Below are 26,915 nucleotides of genomic sequence, written 5' to 3' on the forward strand. Positions count from 1 at the left end.
TGGACATGAATGCTGCATCTGTTTCAATTTTTATGACTTTTCAGTCAAGACCAGTTATTTTCCTTATCTTTCTTCTGGCTCATCTTTCATCACGTTCGGGTCCTTTTAATGGACCTTAGATTTCTATTGGGACGCAGATTTTATATAGTTTTGACTTGGGTGCGTCGGATAGGATATTTGTCCGTTTTAGGTGTGTTCAATCTTTCTAGTTTTTTCATGTATTTGGAGGATCCTTATGGGTCATATAATTAAAGAAGAGAAATGAAAAGTCGGAACAACATAGCCCCGATAGTTACAAATGGCTTGTATTGATGCATTAGATATGCATCTCATCATATGTTTTCGGCTGATTTTGTTCTTTGCAGCTTCTAGACGAGAATAGGTGGTACACTTTGACGACAGCCATATATCACCAATAAACGAAGAAGATGTAAAGTCGTGCTGCGTATGTTCTGTTCTATCGAAGGGCAAAGTCTGATACCTCAGGCAGTGGTGTTGCAGGGTCTCGTAGAGACCGTGACAAAACATCTTATAAGCATTGAAGTGCAGGTACTTGCTTTAAAGCTATTCGCTGCCATGCATGCAAGTTCAAGACTGTAGAGTGCTAATCCACAGGTAGTTGTGAGATTTGTCTCTACAAAATATTTAGTGATTCGCTCCAGTGCTGCTTAACATTCGCTAACCTATTGCCTGGACAAAACATTGTGTCGAGAGTTATTAGATCGAAAATTAGACACTCGAATTTCGTTCGATCATTGTCTAGTTGAAACTATGAGCATCTTAACACCCGGCTCGAGTGGCTGGCAGCCAAATCGAGTATTTTTCAATATTTGTTTTTATTATTTTTAGTAATGGAAAATCGCAATTTGAATATGAACTGGAATAATTGTGTAAAGGTAACATGAGATATCTTTGCTCCCAATCTATATGAGAAAAACTCAAATTATGCTTGGCATATCTAGTCAAAACTCGAGCTTTTTTTTTTATATAAAAAATTTGGGTAAATATATATATTTTAATATTTGAACTTGGTTTAAAGTTGCTATTCAGTTCAAATATTTTTAGGTTCAATTAGGTACTTGTATTTGAATTTAAGGTTCAATTTGTTTTTTGGTTTAAGGGTAAATTTTGTTAATGTGTAGATCAAATGTATCATTTTCGCCTTTTATCATATTTGCATCAATTTAGCCTTAAAGGTATTTAATTGTATCATTCTATGTCATTCTTCTAACTTAAAGCTCTAAATTATAAATCCAAGTGTTTTAGAGGTAATAGGGTTATGGTTTAGTGTTAAGATTATAATCTAGGGTTTAAAGTTAGGGGTAGAGTTATGAAATGATGCAATTGAGTAACTTCAAGGGTTAAATTGATGCGAAAATACAATAGAGACGAAAATAATAAATTGAGTTTATTACATGGGCAAAAGTTATCATTTTGTCTCGTTTTTTTGTCTAGCTAGGAATTTAAACTTGATTTTTAAGTTCAAATTATACTTAAATTTGGTTGAATGATTTAAGTAAGCCATTTAAATAACAAGTTCAAAGGTATATTGGGTAAAAAAAAGCTTAGGCACCATTTTTTTTAATGAACAATAGAGCAAAAAACCTTAGTCTGTAACCAACGAAAAAACTCTTTAGTACTTAAAATGTTTAACATATATATCAAAGGTAAAAGTATTTTAACAATTTAATACTTGCAATATCGTGGTATAAGTTAGGTTGCGAAAGCAAAAATAGTAAGTCCTCAAGTCATTTATTTGTCTAATAAATTATTATTAAAAAAATAATAGTACCGCGCACTAAAACTACTTGTTATGATGTGTAAATAAAAAGATGTCCTCTACGGTCCATATTAAAGCTTCGCCAAAAGCTTTAATTTAAAACATTAAGAAAATCTTGAGTGGGAACACCATCAGATTAGCTGGAATTGCTCGGTTCGTTACTGCATGGGGCTGTTAACCACAAGGCCAGAGGTTCAAGGCCCTCCTCCTCTGTTAGCTCATTTGGTTAGAGCATCATGCTAATAGGCGAAGGTGTTTGAAACCTGCATGGGCCATTTGTATTATTATTATTTCTTTTTACATTTTTTCCAAACTCACATTACTCGGTTCTTTTTCCTGAACAGGGAGGCCAACCCAAGGCAAAATGATTCAAACTAACGAAGCATGTAGGAGTGAAGCAACAATTAGAGTTCATGAGCTAGGACAAATGGTGTCGGCTGCAGCAATTAAGTTAAAGAAACTGCCAATCAAGTTCAACTACGGCTTGCTGGAGGAACTGTCGTTGTATAACAATACACCCACAGATAGTTCAGAGGAACGTTTTTGTATAACAATACATGGACCTATGGCTATAGGTGATTAATGAACAACATGACTACTTCACGATGGAGTTTCATCGTTGGTTTGTTATCAAGGTGTGCAATCATCATCTTCTTCTTCTCCGGTGATGGTACATGCTAGTAAATTTTCTGTAGAGAGTTTGTTGGTTCTTCGTGCGACTAAATGTCCGAGCTGGGTTCAGTGGTTAAAACCAACTCCATCGACTTGTTTACTATTTTAAGTTATGACAAATCTAAATTTCTAAATTATATAACTATTTACGAGAAATTTCTTTCCATACGTGAATATTAATCATTAAATATAAGTTCTGTTGTAGGTTTTCAGTTTCTTTAAACGGTGTTACTAGATCATGGATTTGACCAACATGACATTGAAACTATATTTGGTCATCGGGAAAGGCTGGCTTTTCACCTATCACGCGTATGCAATGGGTAGAATGGAGGCTATATGGGCTGTGTTTTACTCTTAGGATAAAGGTGGGTTACCTGTTAGGGTAAGAGAAAGATAATACTTTTATTTTTTGCTTTATAAAGAATGGATAGCCCGTTTGGATCAAGGATTTTATCATTCCCAGTAGGCATATTTTTTTCCTGATTAAGGATACCCATGTTTGGTTGGGTAAGATTCTCAAGTGAGTGTAATATTTCAATACCAACAGTAAATTTTTGGTGTTTTATTCCTGAGAATGTATTCCCACATGTGTGTTAGGTATTATTTTATTCCCGTGCTAAGGGCTATAATACCATTCTTTTCCCCGTGAGCTTGCCTCTGCGCGATATCTTCTCTCCCCCGTGAGCTTGCCTCTGCGAAAATTCATTGTTTTCCCAGTGAGATTCTCCTGGTAAGATTTCTTCTCCACTCCCTTTCTTTTATTTTCCCAGCAATGAGAAACTTTACCTTGCCTCTGCGATATCTTTTTCTCCCTGCTAGCTTTCGTCTTGTGAAACCACCATTAGTCATTCTATCAAACTCGACTCCGAGCCCGTGAGTTATTGTTATCATTGTTGTTATATTTACAATTTTTACTTGTTTTTTTTTCTAGAAAATAGTTTCGTGTAAGGGTTTATCTTAATCTAGTACTGTTTGGTCTAACCTATTTTCTAGGAAAATGCTTTCGGGTTAGGGTTCTTAAGGTTTGGTTGCTTTGATTGTAAATTAGTGTAGTCGATTTAAGTTAACATCGATGATAGTTTCCTTATAGTTATAGTTGCTGTTTTACTTGGATCCATTATTCCAGAATTTGGTGCAACACTTCTCATTTAGATTTTGAAATTGAAGAGACTGACGATAATCACTAGTAGCTGGTAATTTTTTAAAAACCTAGTTAGATATAGATCATCCGACAGTATATCAATAACATAGCTTATAAAGCATTAAAACATTATACATCTCAAGCCAAACTTTAGTTACAGGAAGCTGCAGTAGAACACAAGGCTTAGATACTAATTGCATTCTATTTATGGATACTTATCGAACTTGATACCTGTAACAAGTATAACAAGAAAAACGACAAAGAAATGCTAACCCCATCATACCTGCAACACTTCTATTCTTACAATATTTCCTACAGTTTAGAAATTCGATATGTTTCGGGAATATTGTACGTAATTCAACAAAAGTGTTAGTTTGATCATGTTTCTGACTAGTTTCTAGCTTTATTTAAGTTAAATTGATTCAAATATAGTTGATTTCAAGACATCTGATTCTCAGAGTAGATAAGCAAAGCCTGCCTCTATGGAATAAATACTCCGCTACATAATCATATATATATACATGACACATAAGCTGTCAGATTGAGAGACTAGAAAGTATGTTGGGGAGGATGACTAGCATATGTTTCTCGGCCCGAGTCGTTTAAAGTTTCAAATCTATAGAGTCTTGTTAAACTTTTAATTTCAATGGATAAACTCTAGGCCAAATTCCTACAAGGAACAGTGGTTCGGTTATGCCTGATCCGACATTTTCAATTTTAATAATGTGCTTGTTTCTTTTTGCTTCCTCTATTAAGTTTGGTTGTTGTATTGGACTGTTTGGCTGCTTCAATGGTTCTATTGATTGCTTCTTAACCTTGATTATTCCAAAAATATTATGATTCCAGTCCTTCACTCTCCTTGTGAATGTTTCTAAGTTCTCCAATATTTCTTTACTATCGTCCCAGTTCCGTTATAAGAAGTTCTCAAAGTCAGGATGATCAAGCCATACTGCTAGAAATCTAAATTATTCTTTCCTCGGCTTCGATACATGTTATCCAATTGCAAATAATGAGGTTGTGGTATGACTTGATGCGGTCTAGATGAATTACTCTTGAGCAAGGGAAAACAATATTCCAATTAATATTCATGAGACAACAATCTAGCCTTTGCCATAAATTACCACGGCACCATGTGAATTTTCGCCCTGGAAATGTACTTTTATTAGAGCATTGTCGGAAAAAAAATTATTAAAACTCTGGCTGCAGCCCCTATTATTTGCGCTGCCTCCATATATTTCAGTATGAGCATACAATAGAAATCTCCTCCTAGGATCCATGGCTCATTATTTGGTGGGTAGAGATTGGACAGAGTTTCCCATAGGTGTTTCTGGATGCTTACATTGGGACTAACATAAACAGCTGTGAAGTAAAGCCATTGGTCTGATCCGTTCGTTCTGAATTTACCGTGAATAAATTGATTGACAATCTGTAGGATTTCTACGTTGAAGGGTGTTTTCCAAATTAGCCATATCCCTCCACTATGTCTCTGAGCTTCGACTCTAAATGAATTTTCAAACCCAAAAGTTCCAATTATTTTATCTGCTCTACATCCACTAACGTGCGTCTCCATTAAAGCTACAAGGCTAGGTTCTTGTTCTTTAATAATCTCTTTGAAATGTCTGCGAAATTAAGGGTGACCTACCCCTGGAGTATTCCAGAACATTAGCTTACCCATATTTGATTAATTGCTGGGTGTTTTATGAATCTCACCCTCTACTTCCACCTTCAGCGAATTATCTATGTTATATTTTTTGCAATATTCGAGTATAATGTTTCCAGATTCATAGTTTGGGAGGGATTTGCCTTTGTAGTTGTAGCAAGGATCAATCCGAAAGAAGGGGCACACTTGGAGCCTTATATTCACATGGTTTTCTGATTTTTAGACTCTGGTTTGTCCCTTGTTGCAATTGTTTTGTCTTGTACCACATTTGGGAGTGAATCTATTTTTGTTTTCCAGTATTGAGTAAGTTGTATTGTTCCTTTTATCCATCTTCGGTTTGTGTTGTTGTATGGTTGCATGTGTATCGACTATAATGATAGGTTGCTTACTCGTGTTGTCGTTCGTTATAGCGCTTGGAGTATCTAGCCCACTTTCGGTGATCGGGACATCAACTAATCCTTCGATGCTAGGACCTTCTTCCATCAACTTCTTTTAGAGAGCACTTTTATTTATGTTAGAGTTCTGCTTGTTCGTGATCTTTGAAATAAAGAGCTATTTTCCTTCTCTTTGTTCCAACTAAGTCATGTGAGTGACAACTATTGGAAGTGAAATTAGTTTTTTGCTAACTCGACTACTAAACATGAGGAAAAAAATAACATTCCTATTAACCGTAGTGTAAATGCAACACATTCCAATCTAGGGTCTTCTAATTGGATTGTACTTATGTTTAAAGGATGGATCATTTGTTCATTCATAATTATTATATGAATTGGAAACTAGATACAAGAACCTATAATAAGAATAGCCATGCTTCATCACTTATTCTTACACATGCTTCATAGAGTGGAGCGTTAACATACTTCATAGAGCTTATACATGCTTCATAAAGTGTTTCAACATTTGCTGTTGTTAAAGTGTTTCAACAATTTCTGTTTTTACTTACTTTAGAACTGTTAAATTAGTGTTCAATTATTTTTATTGTGATGACAAACAATTGTTCTTGTTAAATATTATTATTTTCTAATATTAAAATGTTTGTTCATAATAACAGTTATGGCTCGTTTACCAATGCGAAAGAAGACACATATCGCCATAATTCTTATTTTACAAATGCAAATGATGGAGATTGTGTGTTATATGCTTATGGTTATTTCAGTTATTCTTAGAAAATATAAAAATCGACCTAAAATAACTTATGCACATGAAAGACTTCATAGACATAATATTAGATCACTTAATTTACATAAAACTGTATTGAAAGTGATATACAAAGTGTTGATAATTGTCGTATGGATAGGAGAGCATTTCTCAAATTGTGTCACCTATTACAAAGTCAAGGTGGGTTAAAAGAGAGTCGGTATATATCTATAGAAGAAATGGTTATTACTTTCCTTCATATTATATCCCACCATATTAAGATTAGAGTTTTAAAACGTCAAACAGTAATCTGGTGAAACAATTAGTAGAGTTCTCCATACAGTGTTAGCTTCAGTCTTGAAATTGCATCCGATCCTTTTTAGAAAACCAGAACTGATACAAGATGATTCAACAAACAATAGATGGAAATTGTTTAAGGTATAATATCATAATTTTGAACTTTCTTTTAAGTTAATTAGTAATGCTTAATACATAAATGGATAGTAATAATGTAATTTAACTTTATTTGATGAATATAGGGATGTTTGGGTGCTCTAGATAGAACATATATTAAGGTCAATGTAGCTACAATCGATAAATCTAGATACATAACAAGAAAAATGAAATTGCGATAAATGTACTTGGTGTTTGCACACCAAACATGCAATTCATTTATGTTTACCTGGGTGGGAAGGTTCTGCAGCTGATGGTAGAATACTCAGAGATGCCATTAGTAGAAGAAACGGTTTAAATGTTCCCCAAGGTAAATTATTAGGTCATTAATATATATATAAAATAATGTAAAATTCTTACAAGTTTTTTTATATTAATTCACTTTTTAAATTAAAATAATATAGGGTGTTACTACTTATGTGATGTTGGATACACGAATGGAGAGGGATTTCTTGCACCATATAGAGGTCAAAGATACCACTTGAATGATTGGAGAGAAGGACACCAACCTACCACCCTTAAAAATATTTCAACATGAAACATTCTCAAGCTAGGAATTGCATTGAGAGATGCTTTGGCATATTGAAAGCGAGATGGGCAATTTTAAGGGAAAAATCATTTTATCCAGTGAAAACACAATGTAGACTCATTTCCGCTTGTTGTCTTCTCCATAATTTCATAAGATCTGAGATGCCAATCGATCCTATTGAATCTGACTATACTGAAGATAGTAGTCATGTTGAAGAGATTAATGAGGTAGAAATGATTAGACATTGTGAGCCAAATAGTGCTTGGACTGAGTGGAGAGACAAATTAGCAGAAGATATGTGTACTAATTGGTTGGCGTCACGTACTTTAGGATATATGTTATTTTATGTTATGTATGAACTTTCACCTTCTATTTTATATAGTGTTAGTGGTCATTACTTTCATGTGTTTGACATCTTTATATTTTATGACATAACATTTATTAAATTTTATGTATTTCTCCTCTATAAAATTCGAATTTTATTTGTTATGGACATTCATTACTTATGTCATTCACTACATTTGATTTCTATTATGTTACTATTTTAAATTTCATTTATGATTGGTATTGACAATGATGAAATGTTTTATGTTATGCTATACATTTTTTATATACATCTTCTTAGATTGTTTCGAAGAGCAATATGTCAACATCAAATATGGAATCTCAAAGGGGGAAAAACGAACATCTAGAAAGGTTAAGTCTTTAGTAACTAAAAGGATATGGACTAAAGAGGAGGATGTTGCACTTGTTGAATGCTTACACATTTTGGTTGAAGACCCACATTGGAAAGCTGATAATGGAATATTTAGATCATGTTATCTATCTAATCTTAAAAAGATGTTAGAAATCAAGCTTTCGACATCACAAATTAGGGACCATCCACATATTGAATCTAGAGTGAAGCTACTCAAAAGAAAATACAATACTTTATCTGAAATGATGAATATTGGAAGTGGATTCGGTTGGAATGAAGAAGAAAAATGTTTAACTGCACCAAAGGATGTGTTTGATGATTAGGTTAGAGTAAGTATTTTAATTGAATTTATCTTCTTTTTGTACTCTTTGTTATCTACTTAGGTTTGTAAGATTTATTAAATATGCGATTTTATTATATTGTAGAGTCATCCAACTGATGTTGGATTGAGAAACAAGTCATTTCCATTCTTTGATGACTTTGTTCATATATTTGGAAAAGAAAGAGCTGCAGGAACAACAGCTGATGCATTGAAACATATTAATGTTGAAGACAATGCATTTATAGATGTATTACTTGAAGAAAAGAGAGTAAGAGATTCTGAATCAAGAGAGGATGTTGGTGCTTCAACTTGCCAAACATCTGATGCTACTGCCTCTAGCCCTACAATGAAAAAGTAGCTAGCAAGAAAAGGTCTCGAAGTGATGATGGGTTAACCGAGCTTGTACAGGAGATAAGTAAGTTTGGTGCTGCATACCGAGAAACTGCCAAAGAAATTAAGGATATTACTGCTTTATTGAAAAAGGAGGTAGAAGGAAATGATCAAAGAATATCGATTTTCACTGAAATCATGAAAATTGAAGGCATGTCCACTAATGAAATACTTACTATAGGAGAGTATATTAACAAAGATGCGCACAAGGTAGATTTCTTCTTTTCTTTTCCAAAAGAATTCAAGCAAGATTATGTGATTAAAAAATTGTTGAATGCCGTCAATTTAGACCATCATTTTGGCTATCGTCCTTCTACAATTATGTCGATCTCTTTTTGATTATGACTTTAGAATATAGTCCCAACGTTTTTGTGTAGCTTAGCCAAGTATATGTCAATCTTTTGACTTGAAGAATTTTTTGTGTATATAATATAGCCAACATATATGATTAAGTTTAGAATGTCATGGATATTATCTTTTATAAGTCTGAACATTATACAAACTTTTGTAAGTTTAGAATTGGATGCTTGTGTGTTGGCTTTGGTAACTTGACTGCTACGGCTAAGAATATCCCTCCGGGTGTTGAGGAACCCAAGTCACCCAAAGGAGCAGATATTTTGGTTAAGGCTACTTCCAACTGCTGCAGCATGCTGCTTGATCGATGTTGTTGCATGTGCTTCATCCAAGCTTGTTCGTATATGAATAACCAATGCACAATCATTTTGTCACAAATCTACACCTCTCGCTTGCTTCTAGTGTGTCAATTGCTTTTATGAACTCTGTGATGGTTTCTAGTGATCTGATGAAAGGTAGTTGAATTCTTGAAGACGAAAAGACATGGATATGAATATTACTATTGTAGTTATTGTATGTATACACTATTGAAAATGATAATGCTATGAGCAATATGTCTATTATTAATTTACTAATGCAATGAATACATATATTATTCCAATGCCATCTAAGATAAAGGGAAATGTTATAGAGTAATGCATGTATCTTAGGGCAGCAGATGCATAGTATAATCAATCAAACATGTGCCTTATATAACAAGACTATTATTTTTTTTACTTATTTGAATTATGTTTTTGTAATATAAATTCATGAGATAAATAATAATGATAAAGTATGCAGAATTAAGTATAAATATAAAAGATAAATAAATAAATTATTACATATAGAAAATATAATAAATATTATATCTTAGATAATAAAAATAATTTACATCTTTTTATTATTATGAATATCTATGATAAATTATTGTATATAGAAGAATGTAAACATTTTCGATTGAAAAATACAAGAAACCTCCCAGTGAACGCGTCACGTATGAACTGAAGCTAGTTTCCACAATGTAAACATTTAGTTAAATGTTAATGTAAAATTTTAATATATTTTTACATAAATTATTTTAAAAAAATTAATATTAATTTAAATTAAAATAATACATGATATATTTAAATACTCAAGTAATATATTATCAACATATAGAATTTTTATTTAAATATTTAGAATTTCACTTGTTAAAAAATATAGAACAAGGACAATTTAGTAAAATATACATTTCAGTAATCTTTTATTCCAGTAATCTTTTATTCATTCAACCAAATACTGTAATCTTACATTCCTGCCAAACCAACCAAACACAGTAATGTAACATTCCTAATAATCCTATTCCCTGGTAATCTTTTATTTCCACTGGTAATCTTTTATTCCAACTGGTAGTCTTTTATTCCAACTGATAATCTTTTATTCCCACTAATATCTTACATTCTGTGAACCAAACGCACCCTTAGAATTTTCTTCTCTTCTTTGTTGATGATCAATGCTTATTGTAAGATCTAATGAATTAAGTATTGTTTGATAAACTAAACGGAAATTCATTAGCACTTGAGTGATAGATACATAGAAAGAATATTTTCGGAAAAATAATTTTAAATATTTAATATCTCTTAGGAAGTAGTAACTAATTAATATGATTTACAAGTTCATGTGATTTACCATAACTAAATTCAACGCCACCTGATCATATATACTTAACATGTCAACTTATGAGTAACCATTATAATCCTACGATTGATTGACACACACTAACACGTTCTTATAAAACCTCTCAAGCATGACCGAGGGAATGAATGTAACCTCAATGACTCATCTTCACTATTCTCTTCTCTTTCTCTACATCTTCATGGAAACATAGCCCTTTAACACCAATCAACCATCAATCCACCACCTATTGCATCCCAAATTAGTTTGGGATAAACCGCAAATAGCCATCACAACTTATTTGAGCCCATCAACAATTATCATATCGGAGTTTAGGACACCTAAAGATGGAAGTTTAAATGGAGAGAGTTTTATCTTGGATTCATTAATGACTGAGGAGTTAATATGGTGGTTGAGAGATCCTTCAATGAGTAAAGGACACCTGAAGAAGTCCAAAGGAAGTGTTGATGATGTTGTCCAAGGATTTTATGACTAATGGGGGCAGATTCGAAGTCTCCCTTGGCTTTACAATAATATGAAGAAGTTGATGAAAGGGTGGAAAGTTGAAAGGGTTTTTAGTAAGAGTAGAGATGTCCATGCTCGTTAGAGGAGGAAATCAGGCGAGGAAGAACAACCGGAAATCTGAAAGAGATCGGAAATATGAAAGAGGGAGGGGGCCGACGTCGTTCCAAGAAAGGAAAAAAAATGAAAATGACTTCTTAGTATGGTAAAACAGAAGTACAAGGAGGGGATCAATGGATACTTTCAATTCCATGTTGGAGGCACCTTGGTATGCTAAAATTATAAAAAAAAAAAGGAAGATTTACAAGATCCATAGTTTGGACTTGACAACATTAAAAGTGCAAGGAAGATCCACAAAATCCTTAGAAAGAGTACGGATAGGACAGTTAGGGATGGAAGAAATATTTTATCAAAGCTTTTTTGTACCAGGCACAAGGAACCATGGAGGTGGCATATCTGAAGCTGTACTATGCGCAGGAAAGTCTCTGAGCAATCGTACAGGGAACGAGATATGGGAGCTCCAACTGCTGACCAATAATATACGAAGAATAGAGGGCATCCGTTTATCTGCTGGTTATGTGCAGGAGTCAACATTACTGTATGTTGTATGGTCCAAGGAATTGTTCACACAGTTCCCACTAGTGTTGTGCGTTGGGACAGAAAGCAGATTATGGGAGATGGGGGCAATAACCCCGACTTTACGGTAAGGTATAGGCAAGGTTTTGGCCGATGGTTATCCATGGAAGACAAGATGGCCAGTGACCGGCGGATCGAGAGAGATGGAAAGGCAGAACCCGATAAAGGTTTTTCAAGGAACCCAGGATGAACTGATAAGACAAGGCAAGGGGATAATTAGATCAAAAGAGATGATGGCTGGTGCAAATTTCTTATTTTAATTTTTCCTATGTTCGAAAGTCGGATTATTAAAAAGGAAAAAATAGTTGCTCAAGTCAAATCGAAGTACATTGATTTTATTATTGCTAATAAAGGTTACCACCTAGATGTTCTATGGAAACAACCTATTGAGGGAAGAGGAAAGCAACATAAAAAAATATTTGCTTAACCTTTTTCGGGAAAAGAAAATTTCTAAAGCTATCTTTGGTTTGGGATTTCATTGAGTTCTTCTACTCGTTTCACTCTCTCATTCCTCTTACCTTTCAATCCTCATCGTCTTTGTGTTTTTCTTGCTGCACTAATAAGTTCCTAGCTCTAAAAACGTCGGAGGAAGTTACTTATCTTCTTGGTCAACTCAATTTTACAGAGGACGAAACGGAATATATCGAGCCTCCAAGGGTTCTTCAGGAAAGTGATCTTGAAGTCATGGAGGGATAGATGATAGGGAAACTGATTTCCCACAAACTGGATGATGCGGAGGTTCTTATGAAAGTTTCCAAGACTATTTGGGGTCCTCAAAGACTTGCTGAAGCAAGTGTTCTAGGCCGAGCTTCCAGGTTGATCAACCGAATGAGGCAGGAGTTGTAGATCTTGTGTTGACAAGCTCGGGGAAGAGGAAGGGGGTGATAAGAAGGGGGAAAACGAAGTAAGAAGAACCATGTGACGTAAGAAAACACGAACACCCTTATTTCGATGAATTCGTCAGCGCTCTCCACAGAGGAAGAAGATCCAAGTGAACCGAGTGATTCCCCATGGGTCACGGGAGAAAATGCTGGCCCATTGTTGGCGGCTGCGGGGCATCTCTACTGAGTTGAATGATCGCCTTATGTTGGAACTGTCGGGGCTTAGAAACTTAGGCTTATCTCCAAAAAAAAAGACCAACTTTTGGCGTTTTTCAATGAAACCAGAATACGGAAAAATAAAACGGAAAGGATTCAAGTTCATACAAAGATGAATGACTGTTTTGAGGTGGAAATATCCGAGGATTGTGCAGGCCTTTTGCTCCTTTAGAAGGAAGAGCTCGTGGTCAATTTGATTAGCTAATCCAATAACCACATTAATGCTAAGTAACTTAGGAATGCACTTAATTTCGGATTACGAGATTTTACGATTGGTGTACCAGTGCTGATATGAGGAACATTTGGGTCTTGATCAATTACGAGCTGCTTTAGTCTTTTTTGGATTGTGGGTGGAGACTTTAATGAGATCATTCATCCTAATGAGAAAATAAGGTAAGGAGGAGACCTAATGTGGATATGGAGGAGTTTTAGAATGGGCTTAAATTTGAGATTTCAGACCAAGTTTGGGGTGGTTCACTTGGACTTGTGGAAGAAACGCCCAGTCCCACATTAGAGAGGCTTGATCGATTTGTAGCTACTCCTTACTGGAGGCTTTGATTTAATGAGGCAAAGGTCTTCATCGAGCACACTACTAGCTCGGACTATACGATCATCTTGCTTGATGTTGGCCATTGCTTTCATGCCTTTCGCTCCTCTTCCTACGAGGATTATTTCAAGTTTGATAATTGATGTGCAAAAGAGGAAGAGTGCGAAAGAATTGTTCAAGAAGCTTAGAAGGGTGGTTCGAGATCGATGATGGAGAAAATGGCTACGGTTGGGAACCAACTTAGAAGGTGGTAAAGAACGAAAAGAAATGACACTAAAAAGAGGGAATAACTGTTGAGGGACTTTATTTTAAGGTTGGAGATTGATGCTATTTTGGTTGAGAACGTGGCCCTGTTACCCTCGACAAAGTAGAAGCTTAAGGAACTTTTGGATACAGATGAGGTATATTGGTTGCAAAGGTCTAGAGTGGTTTGGCTGGTAAAAGGAGATCGAAACACTACGTTCTTCAATACTAGAGCCAATGGACGGAAGAAGAAGATTTGATTCATGATTTGCTCAATGAAGATGGTTAGTGGGTTAAGAACATCGAGGAGATATTTGATGTTGCACAAGATTACTTCTAATCCCTTTTTCTGTCTTTGGGAGTAGAACTTGAAGAGCATACTCTCCAAGTCATTGCATCATGTGTCTCCCAAGAGGACAATGCCATGCTTTGCCACCAAAGATGAGTTCCTCTGTGCTTTTTGATAACTCCGTAAAAGATAGTGTTATGGGTATTTTTACTTAGGTTATTATTTGTCTAAAATCCATTTGTCATAGCATTTTAGTTGCATATAGTTGCATATAGGACACATTTGCTGTGGTGAACAAGTTTTATCGAGGTAAACTTTATTTGGTTTAACTGATGATGTTGAAGAAGAAGGTTGTTTGCTGATTGTGTTGATACAGGAAATGACAAAGGAAGAATTCATTTGTCGAGACAAATCAATTTGCTAGGGCCAGTGAAGCAGAAGAAGACGACAGTGAGGAACATATTTTCTTGCCTAGGCGAGAGATATCAAGCAACTTGATGACAATGCTGACGTCACTTGCCAGCTTCAACCTCACGTGCCCTCATGACCTTATTAAGTTAATTGAGACCAATACCAACTGTTATATCATTCACAAAATGGGTATAACATTAAGGGTATTTATGGAATTTTTAAGGGCACTAAATCGTAAAAATTCTCACTATAAATATCTCATTATAACTCTTTAAAAAGGGAGTGATCGGAATCGAGAAGGAGAGAGAAGAATATACCTGAGGCTTGGAGTAGGCGGCTGTTGCACTCATTTTCACACTGTTCCCCACTGGACCGTTCGTGGTGCCCTCTATAGCCAGACTTTAGAACAGACGTGGCGGTGGTCAGAATGTCATGGTAGAGCTTTGATTTTGGGAGTTTTCTTCATTTGTTTTTCATTTCCATACCGCTTCAAGGCTTGTACTTAATGAATGATTTTTGGATGATATTTACTACACCATAACTGTTTTATTTGGTGTTGGATGATGCTTAAACAATACTTTGTTCAGTTGTTAATGATTGATGCAATTTTTGTTTATGCTACCTGTTGTTTTGTTCATTATTTTAATATTTTGCCTTGATGTTGTAAGAGCCTTCGAAAGATAACCTGGTGCCACAACAAAATATTCCTAGTCTTTGTAAGAGCCTTCGAGATATTTCCATTTTTCTAGGAGTAGATGACTAATATCGAGAGAGTTAGGGTATATCTACGTGAACAAGGGAACAAATCCGGGATGGTGAGGTTTTAATCTGCCTTAGAGATAAAAAGAGGGTTTATTCGACTAAAAAACGTGAAAACTTGAGTAAGATAGGCCAAAATCTACAATTTACACTGAGGGGTATTACCGCAACAACAATTTGACAAACCAAGGGTTGTAGTTCACGCCGAGTAGTATTGTCGTAACAAAAGACCTGAAACACTCTAGTGAATCCTATAGAGCAACACAAGCATAACATTCTGAATCATCATAAACGTAGAATAATTTTTCACCGTAGCAAGTCCAACCCAAGTACTCCATTAGAAGTCTGATTGTGTGAAGTTTTTCTGAATATTTGACACTCGAACATTTTTATTGCCTTGACAAATTTTATTAGTTTACTTTTGTATATTTTTTATTGCCTCGACCAAACTTTTCCGTTCACTATACTTTACAATTTTTCTTGCCTCGACAATACTTTTCCATCCGTTCATACACTTTGTTACTGTTTTCTTTTTAGGCAAGAATCGGAGGATTGGTTAGTGATACCTAGTTCTAGCTGTAACAAATATAAAAAATTCTCATCAATATTTGTGGAGACGATAACTCACTTACTACTATATTACTTGCATTGATTATATATATTTACAGATTTACGTGCCACAACTTATACATTTACACACGATCAAGTTTTTGGCATCGTTGCCGGGGGATTGACAACTAGAGGAACTTTGATCATTTTTGTCATACCAACTTTTATTTTCTTGTCACATTTTCTTTATTTATTTTTACTTGTTTGTTTTTTTATTTTCTTTTGTAGGTTTTTGTCGTTGCATGGCCAGAAGAGCTGCTAATGAACTATTAATACCATTCGACTATGAAATCGAGCAGTCATTCAGGCAAAGGTGACGTGCTCAGCGTGCCAGAGGATATATGAATCACCTGTAATTTTAAGCTGATAACCCTATGGAAGATCAGACAGATCCTGATATCGCGACAAATAATATTCCCCAAAATGCTACAAGACCACGAGCTATACAAGATCACTTAAATCCTATTCTCGATGATCTCAACTCTGGAATCACAGCACCAGAAATACAAATAGTCCACTTTGAACTCAAACCGATGATGTTCAACATGCTTAATTCTACTAGTCAGTTTCGTGGCTTGCCTAATGAAGATGCTAGATAACATGTGCATGCTTTCCTTGAGGTGTGGCTCATTTAGGCAACAAGGTCTGCACAATAACATACTGAAACTAAAATTATTCCCATACTCTTTACTTGATCGAGAAAGAGCGTTGTTGAGTGGAGTTCCATCTGGTTCAATGGAATCTTGGGCTAACTTATGAAAAAGTTTTTTGCTTCAATATAACCCACCTATTATGAACACCCATCTCCATAATGACATTGCAAGTTTTCGCCAAGGCGATGATGAATCTATGTATGAGTGTTGGGACATATATGAAAGTTTTCTTCGGAAATACACTAACCATGGATTCCATGACTGGTCTTAAGTCGTCATGTTTTATAATGGTGTCAATTCACCTACTCGCATGATGTTGGATTCGTCGACGAATGACACTTTTCTTGATAAATTACCCAATGAAGCCTTTGATATCCTCGAACGGATTGCTAATAATGACTATCAATTCCCATCTGTAGGGCTTGGAACCGACATAAAAATATATGGGGTATATGAACTTGACGGTAAGAATTCAATTTCTGCCCAACTTTCTGCTATAACTAACATGCTGAAAAATTTGTAGCATTCCAGTAAGGTGAAAGAAGTCAAAGAAACAAACTCAGCATGCATTCTCTGCCGCAACAACCATCATGAGAGTGAATGTGCAGAAAACCAGGAGTCCATCAATTTCATGAGCAATTTTAACAGAAGCAACAACAACCCCCACTCTAATACATACAATCATGGATGGTGACAACATCCAGATTTTTCTTGGGGTAATCAAGGGAACAACAATAAAAACTATGCAAGCAATTTTAATAGTCCAAAACAAAATGTTCTAAATATTCAAGTTTGCAACATCAACAGATGCCCTAGCAAGGTAAACAATAAAGGTAATGCATCTTCGTCAAATTCTAACTCTCTTGAAGCTTCACTGCAGGAATTTATGGCATTGATAAAAGATTTCATGGCTTCAACAAAGACCTTGATACATGAGCACTCATTGACAATCAAGAATCAAGGTGCTTTGTTGCAAAGCCAAACACCTCTATCACAAAGCCATAGTTCATCCTTGAGAGCGTTGGAAAATCAAGTGGGCTGAATTGCCACGACAATACACTCTCGCCTGCAAGGAAGTCTCCCTAGTGACACTGAGGTCACTAAGCCTAATAGGAATGAGCAATGCAGTGTGCTTACACTTAAGAGTGGTACTCAAATAAATCTCAATGATAAGTTTAGGGGAAGGCCGAGAAATTTCTCGCCAAGGCACTACATAGGAAGAACCATAAGGTTAAGTTGAAGAAACTGAACATGAAGACTTGTTTGAGGATAAGGAAATGAACAAGCAGTCGATAAGTTAGCCCAATGATGATGGAAAATTTATTGCCAAGGCAAAAGTTTTACCTCCATTCGCAGCAGATGATATCAAACCTCCACCACCTTTCCCTAAGCGGTTAAAGAAGCATAATAATGAGATCCAATTTAAAAAGTTTGTTGATGTCCTTGATAAGTTGTATATCAATGTCCCACTGCTCGAAGCTATTAATTAGATGCCTTCTTACGCCAAGTTGTTGAACGATATTGTCACGAAGAAGAGAAAGGTGGAAAGAATAGAAAGTGTTGCCACAGGAACAAAATATTGTTCAGAATTAAGTAAACCTCCAGCGAAGCAAAAAGATCTATGAAGTTTTGTTATACCATGCTCCATCGGTGATAAGTATATTGGAAGAGCCCATTGTGACTTGGAGTCAAGCATAAACCTGATGCCCAAGTCCATATTTTTGAAACATGGAATGGGTAATGCTTAACCAACCACCATGATTTTGCAACTGGCGGACCGATCACATGTTCATCCCGAGGAAAATATTGAAGATGCGAAAGTTAAAGTAGACAAGTTCATCTTTCTAGTCGATTTCCTTATTTTAGACTGTGATATCGATGAAAATACACCCATTATTCTTGGGCGTCCATTCGTAGCCTCAAGGCACATCTTAATAGATTGTGAGAAGAGAGAGTTTATGATGAGGGTGGCTGATCAAAACGTCACTATCAATTTCTTCATTACACTTAGTATGTTGATGATCCTAAAGAATGTCATTGCTTTAGAAACATGGAGACCCATGAAGAAGAAGAGACAAAATTTTTTTGCCAAGGGGAAATTTTACATATAGACGAATATAATACTCCGTGCAAGGATAATATTGCCCAGATTGAGGAATGTAAATTTTTGTGCCCTGACGATATTTTACAGCCAGAGAAAAATAATAATTTTGGTCCAGGCGAATTTTTTCATAACAATGGAGGCAAAATTATTTGCCGAGACAAAATTTTTCCGACTGAAGCAAAGGTAGGATTTACTGAAGATAGAACAAACGAAGAGTCTAAGGATTATTCACTAGAGGTGGAACAATCTAGCTTACTTCAAGTTAGACCATGTATGAAATTCAAACTCCTTGATTTTAATGAAATTATTCCTCCAAAACCTTCGTTACAGAATGTACCAACCCTAAAACTTAAACCTTTGCCATCACATTTAAAATACATTTATCTAGGGCGTGACAATACTTTACCAGTTATAATTTCTGCTAGTATAACCCCCGAGCAAGAAGGTAGTTTGTTGAATGTTTTGTCATAGCACAAAAAGGCTCTCAGGTGGGCTATAGAAGACTTGAAGGGAATTAACTCTACCATATGCATACACAAGATCCAGCTAGACGAGTGTCATAGCAATTCTGTAGAACACCAAAGCATACTTAATCCTATAATGATAAAAGTGGTGATGAAAGAAATCATCAAATGGCTCGATGCTGGGGTGATCTATCCCATATCCGATAGCTCTTGGGTCAGTCCAATTTAATGCGTGTCAAAGAAATGTGGCATGACTGTGGTAAAGAATGAAAATGATGATATTTTTCCTACAAGAACCATCACAGGCTGGTAGATATGTATGGATTATAGAAAGCTCAACAAGGCGACAAAGAAAGACCAATTCCCCCTTCCGTTCGTTGATCATATGCTTGATCAATTAGAAGGCAAGGTATTTTACTATTTCTTTGATGGATATTCTGGGTATAATCAGATCACCATAGCACCTGAAGATCAGGATAATACCACTTTCACTTGTCCATATGACACATATGCTTTTCGAAGAATGTCGTTCGGACTAAGTAATACCCCGATAACTTTTTAGAGATGTATGGTGCCCATTTTCTTTGACATGGTGGAGGACGTTTTAGAAATATTTATGGATGATTTCTCCGTCTCGGACGATGACTTTGACCAGTGCCTCAGTAATCTATCTAAAGTACTGAAGCAATGCAAGGAGTTCAACCTTTGCTAAACTGGGAGAAATGTCACTTTATGGTGATAGAAGGAATTGTGTTAGGACACAAAATTTCATGCCAGGGCATTGAGGTTGACAAAGCCAAGGTGGAAGTAATTGAGAATTTTCCTCCACCTACCATTGCAAAGGGCATCAGGGGTTTCCTAGGAAATGCATGATTCTACAAACGTTTCATCAAGGATTTTTCAAAGATTTCAAAGCCTTTGTGTTTATTTTTGCAACAAAACCAACCGTTCATGTTCAATGATGAATGCCTCACTGCATTCACTGATCTGAAGAAAAAACTTGCCTCAGCAACAATTGTTGTTCCACCTGACTGGGACGCCCCTTTCGAGCTGATATGTGATGCTAGTGACAATGTAGCAAGGGAAGTGCTAGGGCAAATAAAAGGTAAAATCTTCCATGTCATTTATTACGCTAGTCATATCCTTAATGATGCTAGCGTGTAAGTGTTTGACATGTAAGTGTTTTACACGTAGGTATTGAGAAGCAAGAGGATCAGACATAGGTTCGGCAAAGCAGCATATCTTCACTTGCTGATCAGATCAGAAGTGAATTCACCGTATGTATTTTGTTGTATAATAGATGTTGGCATATAGGAAAGTGTAATTCACAGATGCTCTGGTCAATGTTTGTAATATTTTAATAGTACTTATGTAAATTATTAACCCTATTTTAATGAAAGTTTAAATTTTCATAATTTTATAAGTTTTAAACGTTTTGAATAGTAAATGTGACATCTCGAATTCGTATCCAGGTCAGATACGGGTTGGGGGTGTTATATTGACAATGTCACAAATAAGTGTGAAAAGCTTTATCTTCAAGTCTTGTGATTTTTTTGACTTTTTAACTTTCGAGATTGAGAAATGTCTTCATTGATCTAGCATCATTTGTTTTTCTACTTTGAATAATGCTTGTTGCCTCACTTCTGCACTTGGGGCAAAAGAAGCCTCATCATCTTCAAGGACCTCCATTGTTCTTGAGAAATTGTCCTATTTGGAAATATTTTTCTTCTTTCTTCTATTTTTAGAATTCATAAAAATGAAAGAATTTTACAAAATGATACATCTTATTTCAGGCTCACAATTGGAATAAATAATAAATTCAATGAATATCAAGTAAATCAAGAATTATTATTTTTCAAAAACCATAACTCTTTGACAAGTGTTAAAATTAATGAGTTTGGTTTTAGGTTAACTTCTTATTTTTCTAAGGTTCCAAACATCCATATGTCCTTAATTTCTCAATCCTTGCAAACATTGTGATATGCCCCTCTATCCCGGCTTGGCATTTCAACTAGAAGCAGACAAAATGAAACAACTAACATATTTAATTGCTAAACCTTTGAGAACACTTCCATTTAACTTCTCTAAAATCTTCCATTTGTTCAAGCTTCGTAGACCCCTTCAACAAAGACAATGAGAAAAATCAGTCGAAAAACTAAATTCATGAGTGCTCGTGTGAAGGTTCAAGTGCTTACCAACTCCTTTAGTCCATCTTCCGTCTAAACTAATTCCTAATCTAAACCTTATGCATTGCCACCCTTGTTGAATTTACCTTAGCATTCTTGTATGTTTTTTTGTTTATATTTTTTTTGCTTTGAACTTTGAGCGTGTTTTAAATTTACATTAACATTATGAGTTTTCAACTTAAATATTTTAAGATCATCGAGAAGAACTTGTTATAGTCTATTTTTTGTTGATAACCAGGAAGTTTCATTTTTAGATTTTAATCCCCAAGGACTTACCTAAACTAAATTCATTTACTCCACTATTCCATTTGCAAAGATTGCGATCATCATTGAACGCTCTCAATAAGAATATGATCTAATCAATTTTGCAACTTCGCATATGAAAGTTGTTTTACTTTTTCAGCTCATATACAGACCTCAATATATTGCCTTTGTATTCTTCATCATGGGAGGAGAAGTTTAACTTCAATCCTGTAGGAAAAGGGGTGTGACACTTGGGTGTAACCTCTGAAGCATGATCATGGTTATTATTTTGAGAGATTCAATCTTGTCACTTGTCAAAGGCTATAGAAATGTTTTATTATATTCATTGAACTTCAAAAGGAACTCAATTTATTGCTCGTAGTCTAAAAAAGAGTAGTGTTTGTTTAACTAAAACTTTGAAAACATAAAAAAAAAGAGAAAGAAAGAAAAACACATTCAAACAAAACATGTTTTGAGAAAATGAAAATGCTCTGTAATAGGTGGCCTCATGTCGATCTTGAAACGCTTGAGATGAATTCTCGTCTTGACATTGACTGCCCCACTTGGTTTGTTGTCCATTGCTCCACCAATTCTCGCGTTAATGCTCGTTTTTCAACAATCTTCTCTATTTATTTCATTAGTGACCCACAACTCCCAGTGGAAGGTCAAAATGCACCCAAGTGGAAATCGCATACACTGTTCTAATCATAGTTATGGGCAGAAGGATTTGGCGCCATCTTCATCGACCTCAGTGTGATGGATTGGCATTTAATTAAATGGGGGAATAATTCTGAGATGGGTGTTTGGAACACCTCTAGAGCTTTTCTCATTCGAGTAATCTTTTTTGGTTGGTATAAGCAACTAGTTGACTCATTTCTTTTACGACCATGAGGACTCTGGAAATTACATTCATTTACATGTTCTTCCTTTTCTGCTTCTTGGTCGGCTGCACCTTTGGAAATGACTTTTAAATTTCCTTTGCTAATCATATTTTCTATTTGCTACCCAATTATCACAAGAGCTTCAAAGCCATTTGTTGAATTTGCGAGCATTAAATCAAAGAAAGGAGCTGGTAGAGTATGATGAAACATATATGATATTTCTCCATTAGGGATAGAAGGTTGAACTTGAGCCGATAGTCTTCTTCATCTTAATGCATACTCTTTGAAGCTTTCAACATATTTCATCTTTAATTTTTGGAGATCTTGATGATTTGGAGTTAAGTCTTTGACATATTGAAATTGCCCAAAAAAAGTATTGGCCAAATCTCCCCATGATTTGATTTGTTCTTTGTTCAAACGATTCTACAATATCACAATAGGTCCTACAAGACTATCAAGGAAGCAATGGATGAGCAAATTATCATCATTAAAATATCATTCCATCTTTCTATAGAACATCTTCAAATGAATCATAGGACAAATAGAACCATCATATTTCTCAAAAGCAGACACCTTAAACTTACTTGAAATTACCAAATCAACTACTAAGTAGAGCTCTCTTGCGTCTAGATTTATTTATTCAACTGATTCTTTTAAGTGCTTAAGTTTATCATTAATTTTCTCGAAATTAGTTAGACTATTTCCTTCATTCACATAAGATACCCCTGAACAAGTTTTTAATCTTGGCATGTTGAACTGATAGTTGACCGCTTGTAAATGTATATGCTAAGGCAAGGAAATCTGTGCAAGTGTACACAGTCGAATCAAGTAATAAAGGGTAAGTGACTTATCGTCTCCTCAGGGATTTGTAGGGATTTTGATGTTTCGCCACAACTAGAACTAGGTGTCACAAGCTAGTCTATGAGTTCTTTTCATAACAAAGAAAAAATTAGTAATGGGTTATATGAATTGGTGGCAAAGTATTACTAAAGTAATAAAATATTGTGAAGGGTGGTTGTAGAAAAGTTTGGTCGAGACAAAGAAAATACATAAGAGTAACAAATAAAAAAGGCAAGGTAAATAAAAATGTTGATTCAAATGTATTCAGAATATCCTCACATATTCAGACCTTTCACAGAGCACTTAGGTTGGTTTTTCTATGGCAATAAATTATTCTAAGTCAGGAAGGATTTGTTATGATATGCTTAGGCTGCCAGACAGGATTACTGGAGTATTCTAGAATAGTTTCTATGGCAATACTACTCGGCGTGAACTACAACCCTTGGTTTGTCAGACTCTTATTGCGATAATACCCCTCAACGTAAACTATAATCATTGTCTATCCTACTAAATCGTTTATCCCTTTTAGTCGATTAAAGCCCTCTCCTTATCTCTAAGTTAGGTGAGAACATCAGCATCCCAGATCTATTCCATTGTTCGCATAGATCTATCTTAATTCTCTTGAATCTAAGAATTAATTTCTAGAAAAAAGGTAATCTCTCGAAAGCTCTTAAAAAGTCTAGAAATGCTTCATATAGGCACTAGGAAATATCTTGAAAGCTCATACAGTGTTAAGGCAAAATATTAAAACAATGAACAAAATAGACTAAGCAAACTCATAATACATCATTCATTAACCATCAAATAATCATCTCGACAAAACAAAAACCAACACCAAGTAAAGCAAATCATGGTGTGGCAAAAGTATCATCCAAAAGTACCATCTTTAAGTACATGCCCAAAACATATTAAAGAAATTAAGAACAAAAGAAGGACGACTCCCAAATAGGGGCTCTGTCGTGACAGGTCTAACCAACACCACGCCTGCTCTAGCGGCCAGACTCTCTCGATGCCTGATCGCCGTTTCGCTATAGTCTGGCTATAAAGGGCACCAAGGACAGTCGATTTGGGGAACTATGAAAGGTAATGTATTGCATTTGCTTACTCCACGCTTAAGGTAAATCCTTTACTTTCCTCCTCTTATGGGAAACTATAATGGGATATTTATAATGTAAATTCCTAGGGTTTTACGTCATTGAATATTCCCTAAATACTCATCCTATAGCCCCCACGAACTGATACGGGTAGCCCGATCCAATCCGGGGTGTCACATTAGGGCCACCAGAGCGACCCACCGTAAATATCTTAGAAAAATTAAATTGTTTTAAAACATGTAAAATCATAAAACAATTTATGAACATAACAATAAATTTTAACATTATTAAAAAATAAAATAGATTTCAGACTCGGATATAAAAACAAAATACAAACATGCATCGTACTTAGTAAGAAAATCCAGTGAAACTCCTCTACTGACGTCGATAGTTGCACTGGTTCAATTCTATTAACCTGAAAAGATGAGTAATATAGTGAGCTTTGGAAAGCTCAGTAATATAGAACTACCAGATGATACTGAAATACATGCAGATAACAGATAATCAAATGTTTCCTTATTTGTTCAGACATCTATAGACTTTTAGGCTGAGTTGAGGTCCCACTGATATCTCAGGTAGTAACAAATAACAAGTTTTTGTTTAGAGGGAAATATTTCAGTTGACTTGGTTCAAGATATCAGAATAGGTTGTCTAGTGTGTTCCCGCAAAACTAGTGAAAATATACAAATCATTTTTAAAACAGTGATAATTTAAAATATGATTTCAAAACCTTAGTAAAACCCTCCAACCGAACGCCATATACAGTTCCCAAAACTGCATAACCTAATGAAGCACCTTGGGGCCTGAGAGCCTACCCAAGAAAGTTCTCGGGACCATGGAGGCTTACCGAAGAAAAATCTCGGGGCCGCAGAGCCTATCCAAGGGCCGCCTTAGGTCCATAAGGAATTACCAGTCGGTGCTGAACCTATATAATGAATTACCAACAGCGACTGAACCTTCCAGAGATAGAAATTACCAGTCAGTGCAGAACCTATACAAGGAATTACTAGCATTGACTGAACCTTACAGAGTTTTTATACAGATTCCAGAGCACCCTAGTCAGTAAATAGAGATATCAGAAATCAATGCAGAGATCAGAAAAAAAATCAGAGAAAACATCCATGTGATTAGAGAACACACTAGAGGTTCCAAATATTATTCAGAGATACTGAATAATCTTATCGGGAAGAAAAACACGGATCTTCAGTATACCGATAAAATATCATAATTAAAATCACTATTAAAAGAGTTCATTAGCTGACAAGATCATCAGTTTTTCAGAATGTGATTTATCAGTCTCATATAGTATTAAGACATTTTTTGGAGGCACTAAATAATCAGACAAATATTTAGAATCCTTTGCATCAGAGTTACTTGTGTTTTCAGATATGACCAGAGTGATTCCATTATTCAAGAAAATCATAAGCATTTTGGGCATTAGATGCTTAGAGGATTCAAGTCATTTGAGTTGGTAAGGGAGAAACGAAGATTCAAGGCATTTACAATTTGTGTCGACCTATCAGAATATCGAGTCAACCCGAACTGTACAAGTCCTATCAATGATACCTGTAGATCGGTCAAATTGTTGCACTTCAAGAGTATTTACTTTTAATAAAGACAATTCTTGTCAAATTGATCATCTTCAGAATCATTACTGAAATGATCTTAGGGATGGTACATCATGTAAGTTCGTTAGCGATTATAGGCTTATCCAAGTCACTCACTTAACCCTAGGCCATTGAGGGTACTTAGGTCATATAATATAGTCATTTTGGTATTCGAGGTTGATTTGTTCATTTCATATTTGAGGGTATTAGTTATTCTAGGGCTTGGATGTGCTTCAAATCATATTGTAATTCAAGGGCATTCCAAATAAATCAGAAGTTTAATCAGTGATTCCAAGATTCCAATGGATCATGATATAAGTTCTCAGGTCATCTCCATTATTATAGTCATCCATATTGTTTTTTACTCTTTAAGGGTATTATAGGCTTATCCAAGTCACTCACTTAACCCTATGCCATTGAGGGTACTTAGGTCATATAATATAGTCATTTTGGTATTCGAGGTTGATTTGTTCATTTTATATTTGAGGGTATTAGTTATTCTAGGGATTGGATGTGCTTCAAATCATATTGTAATTCAAGGGCATTCCAAATAAATCAGAAGTTTAATCGGTGATTCCAAGATTCCAATGGATCATGATATAAGTTCTCAGGTCATCTCCATTATTATAGTCATCCATATTGTTTTTTACTCTTTAAGGGTATTATAGTCATTTCATTTAATTATGTCAGTGGCATTACTTCGGGTAACTTAGGCTTGAAAGTATTCCAATTCCAATAAAGTCCAAAGTACTTTGCTTATTTTCTCACTAGAGGTTAATTTCACCAATAGGGGAAGTCTTGGTCTTTTTTCAGTACAAGGCATTTTCGTAATTTATCCATGGTGCTCTTTTTGGTAATTTAATATCCAAATATTTCCAACATTTAAGCTTTAACGAGATTAATCAGAATTTACACGTTCTGAGATTTCTTGATTTACTGATTAAATAATTGAATTGAGGTTTA

The sequence above is a fragment of the Hibiscus syriacus genome, unplaced genomic scaffold (genome assembly GCF_006381635.1).
Source record: "Hibiscus syriacus cultivar Baekdansim isolate YM2019G1 unplaced genomic scaffold, ASM638163v2 tig00110502_pilon, whole genome shotgun sequence".
Taxonomy (NCBI): domain Eukaryota; kingdom Viridiplantae; phylum Streptophyta; class Magnoliopsida; order Malvales; family Malvaceae; genus Hibiscus; species Hibiscus syriacus.